This window comes from Sinocyclocheilus rhinocerous, unplaced genomic scaffold (assembly GCF_001515625.1).
Source record: "Sinocyclocheilus rhinocerous isolate Xijiao unplaced genomic scaffold, SAMN03320098_v1.1 scaffold1919, whole genome shotgun sequence".
Lineage (NCBI taxonomy): Eukaryota > Metazoa > Chordata > Actinopteri > Cypriniformes > Cyprinidae > Sinocyclocheilus > Sinocyclocheilus rhinocerous.
In genome coordinates this window covers 317,549-324,109 of record NW_015646355.1, presented here as the reverse complement: position 1 = coordinate 324,109, position 6,561 = coordinate 317,549, and the positions used below count along the sequence as shown (strand labels likewise).

At 36.6% G+C, this 6,561-nt stretch overlaps 1 pseudogene; it reads right to left on the bottom strand.

Moving 5' to 3' along the window:
• Positions 1-275: 275 nt before the first annotated feature.
• On the bottom strand, positions 276-5,178 carry LOC107707561 (endothelin B receptor-like; annotated as a pseudogene).
• Between the last annotated feature and the right edge of the window lie 1,383 nt (positions 5,179-6,561).

The window sequence follows — 6,561 nt, the reverse complement described above, 5'->3', positions numbered from 1 at the left end:
GCCAGAAACCCAAAAGTGTGTGAGCAAATGCAAAATTAACACTTTTGTTTTTGCCCCTATTTTTCATGAGCTGAACTCAAAGATCTGAGACTTTTTCTATGTACACAAAAGGCCTATTTCTCTCAAATATTGTTCACAAATCTGTCTAAATCTGTGTTAGTGAGCACTTCTCCTTTGCCGAGATAATCCATCCACCTCACAGGTGTGGCATATCAAGATGCTGATTAGACAGCATGATTATTGCACAGGTGTGCCTTAGGCTGGCCACAATAATGCTAAAAGACGGCGGTGCATGCCAGCGGCACGATGAAATAAAACCCAAAGAGCCACCAGTCTTTGGCCATTTTATAAAACTAGAACGAGAAAAAAGAGAGTTCCTGATGAACTTGACATTATTTCAAAGGAAGCATGTCATCATTAGACTCTCGAGCAGATCTGAGCTCAAACCACGAGCTGTTTGATGAGGAAATCACACTTTCATTGCAGCCACTGCTGTCTATATCAAAAGTTCCTCACAGACATCATAGTGAATTATTGCTTCTCGTGACATGCAGAGCTTTATTATTTGTATTGATGATTTTATTGCATGTAGTCCATCTGACTACACTTATATAAATAGTTGAAATTGTGATTATTTATTCACTTCAAATTCAGACTTTGAGGAACATAAAAGAAGAATCTTTCCCAAAGTTGTTTTACAGAAAAGAGCTGTGTGAAAAACCTTCAGAAATGCTCTTGTTAGGTATATAAAGTTCATTTTTTGGTGAAATATTCCTTCAACATATTATTATTTTGGAGCACCTAAAGGGATGTGGTGGTAATGGTGAAAACAACATTTTTTTATTTTAATGCTGTTGTGTTCTCTCACAAAAACCTTTGCATTCCACTGAAAAATGTTGCCTTCACTTGCAAGACCACCTAAATATAGTTTTAAACTTTTTAAGGGAAACGTAGTACTTTTGCAAGAGAATGCAAAAGTTTACAAGAAAACACAAAGTTTCTCAGGAATGTAACACTTCAGAGAGAACGCAAAAAATTACCAATGAATGCAAAGTTTCACGAAACAAATGCAAAGTCTTGTGAGCGAACTAAATTTTTTGGAGGAACGCAATAGTTTTCCTAGATAATGCAAGTTTTTTGTGAGAGAATGCCTAGTGTCTCGGGGCATGTTATACTTTAGAGAGAGAACAATATTTTTACAAGCGAACGCAAAGTTTCGCAAGCAAATGCAACGTTATACGAGTGAAAAAAGTTTCTCGGGGAGCATAATACTTTTGCTGAGAAGGCCAAATGCCAGAAACCCAAAAGTGTGTGAGCAAATGCAAAATTTTGTGAGCAAGCGCAAAGTTTCTCAGAGGAATTCTATAGTATTGCAAGAGAATGTAAATGTTTTGTGAGAGAACGCAAAAGTTTTACAAGTAAATGCAAAGTTTCTTGGGAACGAAATACTTTAGCAAGAGAACGCAAAAAATGTATGAGCAAACACAAAGTATCGCGAGCAAAGGCAAAGTTTTTCGTAGGAATGCTATAGTTTTGCAAGAGAGTGCAAAATTTTAAGACCGAACGCAAAGTTTCTCAAGGAGTGTAATACTTTTGCTGAGAATGCAAACGTTTTTCAAGCGAGCACAAACAGTATTGTGAGAAAATGCAAAGTTTTATGAGCGAACAAAGTTTCTTGGACGAACGCTATAGTTTTGCAAGAGAACGTAAATGTTTTGTGAGCGAATGCAAAGTTTATCAGGGGAACGCAATACTTTAGCGATAAAACGCAAAAGTTTTACAAGCAAACACAAAGTATAGCGAGCAAATGCAACGTTTTATAAGCGAAACCAAAGTTTCGCAAGCAAATGCTTTGTGAACTTTTGTGAATGCAAAGTTTCTCGGAGGAAGGCTATTGCTTTGCTAAAAAATGCAAAAGTTTTACAAGTAAACGCAAAGTTTCTCGGGAATGTAACACTTCAGAGAGAACGCAAAAAATTAGGAATGAATGCAAAGTTTCACGAACAAATGCAAAGTTTTGTGAGCGAACAAAGTTTTTTTGAGGAACGCTATAGTTTTCCTAGATAATGCAAGTGTTTTGTGAGAGAATGCCTAGTGTCTCGGGGCATGTTATACTTTAGAGAGAGAACAACATTTTTACAAGCGAACGCAAAGTTTCACAAGCAAATGCAACGTTATACGGGTGAACAAAGTTTCTCGGGGAGCATAATACTTTTGCTGGGAATGCAAAAGTTTTACAAGCGAACCCAAAGTTTTGCGAGCAAGCACAAAGCTTCTCAGAGGAATTCTATAGTATTACAAGAGAATGTAAATGTTTTGTGAGAGAATGCAAAGTTTATCAGGGGAACGCAATTCTTTAGCGATAAAACGCAAACGTTTTACAAGCAAACACAAAGTATAGTGAGCAAATGCGTTGTGAACTTTTGTGAAAGCAAAGTTTCTCGGAGGAATGCTATTGCTTTGCTAAAAAACGCAAAAGTTTTACAGGTAAACGCAAAGTTTCTAGGGGAGCGTAATACTTCTTGTAAAAGAACGCGAAAGTTTTAAAAGTGAATGCAAAGTTTTGAAAGAAAATGCAGTTTTGTGGCGAACGCAAAGTTTCTCAGAGGAACGTATGGGATCGTACTGTACGCTAATTTGCGCTGCTCTTGGTAGATTGCTTTGGTCAATTTGGAAATCATCCATCTGCGTCTGTCTTGTGCACTTTTATGTCATTGCGCTAATTGGGGGAATGCAAAAAGCACTTTTCCTCCCATCCCCATGTCCCCTTTGGGGCTCCGTATATTTCTGTAGTCTTTTGTTGCAGTATTTTTCAGTTTGCCTGCATGAATGGAGTGGACTGTACAGGATGGAGGAGGCATATCCGCAGATGCTCGCCTCTGTGATCCATCACAATCAAATCAACCGCGATGGCCTCCAGAACAGCCAGTAATGTTGATATCGTCCATATTAAAGACAGTTTGATAGCAGTACACTTGGGAAACCCGAGACCTTTGATACGATTCCTGGATGCGACGACTCGGTACCTTCAGAACAACAAACATTTCTCCTTTAGATTTAAATAATCACTTAAGGACAACATTGGATCCCATTGATGCAGTTCTGCTGCACTTCATTACTGTGTTGTTATAGGATTACAAAACAATTTTCAGAATTTATTTATTTGGCTGGTCTGCTTCAGCAGTTTAACAGCACTCATCAATGTCAAATTTTTGGAGATGACCAATCAAATTGAAGGAGTTTCTAAGGCTTTCGTTCACAGAAGACTAGTGTGAATTCCAGCAAGATGCTTAAATTTTAACAGTGAATGTGTGAGATAAGATGTTAGGTAATTATTCAATATTTGACAGCTGTTTTATGACAGAAATGTAAGTGACAGGTAATCCAGTAGGATTTGGTCAAATTTTGAGGTTGCAAACTGAAAATTATGGAAGCTTGTTTCCACGACAGGATAAATAAATAAATAAATAAATAAATATATATATAAGGTAACTGCAATTCTGAGACATTTTTGAGACTCTCAGAATTGCGATATATAGACTCAAAGTTGTGAGAAAAGTCTAAATTGTAAAATATAAACTTACATTTGCAAGAACAAAAGTTAGAATTGTGAGAAGAAAAAAAGTCACAATTATACATATTTACATTTTAGTTAGAATTGTGAGAAGAAAAAAGTCACAATTATATTTTTTTAAATTTTATTCTATGGCGTAAATTAAAAAAAATGCAAGGTGTAAATTCAGATTTCAGAGGGAAAAAAACATGCAAGAATTCTGACTTTTTCACTCAAAATTATGAGTTTATATCTTGAAATTCTGACTTTCATTATCAGAACTGCAAGAAGAAAAGTCAGGATTGTGTGATAAAAACTTGCAATTACCTTTTTTACTTTCCACCGAATACAAATTAAATATATATATATAAATTAAATATAGACAAATAAAGATAATTCTGACTTTTTCTTGCAATTCTAAGTTTATATCTCACAATTCTGACTTTTTCTTGCGATTCTGAGAATAAAAGTTGGAAATGGAATAAGGTATAAATTCACAATTACGAGGAAAAAAGTCTGAACCATAAAAATTTTGCAAATTGCCTTTATTTTTTTATTCCGTGGTTGAAACAGGCATCCATAGAAATTGGCTTTCATAGAAAATAGCCTATATTTCTAATTAAATATGTGAGACAAGAAAATTTAACAGAGCCATTTAGGCATATGATTAATTTCTTTAATTCCCTTTAAATTCTCTTTAGTTTCTTTAAATAAAAGAACCATTACAATTGTGACAGCATCTCCCCTCAACTAAAAAAATCTATCTCAATGTTCAAGACATGGTAACAGACTTGCTGTATACAGTAAAAAGTAACTAAACACTCTTACCTGTCTATGCTCAGAGTGCACAGGCTCAGTACTGTTATCCCAACAGAGGTTTTCTGAATAAATGGCACCAGTTTACAGAGCAGGACACCAAACGGCCAGTCCACCGCCAGCAGCTGCAAAACACAACGAATTAATTATATCATCCTGTTTCCAAAGTTTTTAATGCACAAAACAATTCAGCAAAGTTACCTTATAAATATTGATAGTATACCAATCAAGATGTGCAAAATGTCACCTAAAGCCAGACTGCCGATGAGAATATTGGGTCCGTTTCTCATGCATTTGTGTTCTTTGATTATTCTGAGGAGAGTCACGTTTCCTACCATCCCAAACAGGAATATGAAACATGAGACAATGCTGTTGATGTACTTGAAGGCGTCTTTGATCCGTGCTGGTCCAGAGCACATCAGGGCTTTGTTTGCTGTGGTGTTCAGTAGTTTCCATGAGATATTCTTTGCCTCATCAGAAGATTTGTCTGTTGTCTGAGCGCTAATGAACCTGACTGAACTATTAAAACACAGTAATAACAGGACAATGACGGGCCCCTCCATGTGAAAAGACCTGAGAAAAATCTGAAAAAGTGTTATTTAAAAAGTTTTGCATGAGATATTTGTCCGTTTATAGACTGATCCTCTCATAGTGTCTTACCTGCAGCTCTCTGTTAGCTTAGGTGTATATATGGTAGTGTTCAGTCACGGCTCTTTTACAAGCAGGTACTGCACATAAATCATCTCACATGAGACAATGCTGTTGATGTACTTGAAGGCGTCTTTGATCCGTGCTGGTCCAGAGCACATCAGGGCTTTGTTTGCTGTGGTGTTCAGTAGTTTCCATGAGATATTCTTTGCCTCATCAGAAGATTTGTCTGTTGTCTGAGCGCTAATGAACCTGACTGAACTATTAAAACACAGTAATAACAGGACAATGACGGGCCCCTCCATGTGAAAAGATCTGAGAAAAATCTGAAAAAGTGTTATTTAAAAAGTTTTGTCATAGTGTCTTACCTGCAGCTCTCTGTTAGCTTAGGTGTATATATGGTAGTGTTCAGTCACGGCTCTTTTACAAGCAGGTACTGCACATAAATCATCTCAGATTCAGTGCGTCATTCAGACGCCTGCGGGTCATGACACTGAGTTTCCACTGTAATCTAGAGTCCATGACGGCGTATATATGCAACACATTCACACACTCATCATTGTTGCTCATTTCTCCTGACGCATCGATGTCATTCCAGATGTTCACTGGAGCTCCGCCAGATCATGAATGAGATGAATGCAAGGACTGTTCATTATCTATCTATCTATCTATCTATCTATCTATCTATCTATATCTGCATCAATCTATCTAACCAATTCTCTATCCATTCATACGTCCATCCATCTATATCTGCATCAATCTATCTAACCAATTCTCTATCCATCCATACGTCCATCCATCTATACATCAATCTATTCATCCATCCCTACATCAATCTGTCCATCCATCCATCCATCCTCCATCTATATCTACATCAATCTATCTAACCAACTATCTATCCATCCATCCATCCCTGCATCAATCTGTCTAACCAATTATCTATCCATCCATCCATCCCTACATCAGTCTGTCCATCTCTCTAACCAACTATCCATCCTTCCATCATCCATCTATATCTAACCAACTATCCATCCATCTGTCCATCTTTCAATCTATATCTCCATCCATCCATCCCTACATCAATCTATCCATTTATCTATTCAACTATTTACACATCCATCCATTCATCTATATCTACATCAGTCTATTTAACCAACTATCTATCCATCATCCATCCCTACATCAATCTCTCTATCATCTAACCAGCTATCCATCCATCATCTATCTATATCTACATCAATCTATTAAAATATCTATCCATCCATACGTCCATCCATCGCTACATCAATCTATCCATTTATATTCAACCATTTATACATCCATCATTATCTACATCAGTCTATCTATCCATCTATTTATCCATCCATCCATCTATATCTACATTACTCTATCTAACCCACTATCTATCTTCCATGCATCCATCTATATCAGTCTATCTATCCATTTAAACATCCATCCACCCACATCTATCTATCTATCTATCTATCTGTCTGTCTGTCTGTCTGTCTATCATTCTATCTGTCTGTCATCTATCTATCGGTCTA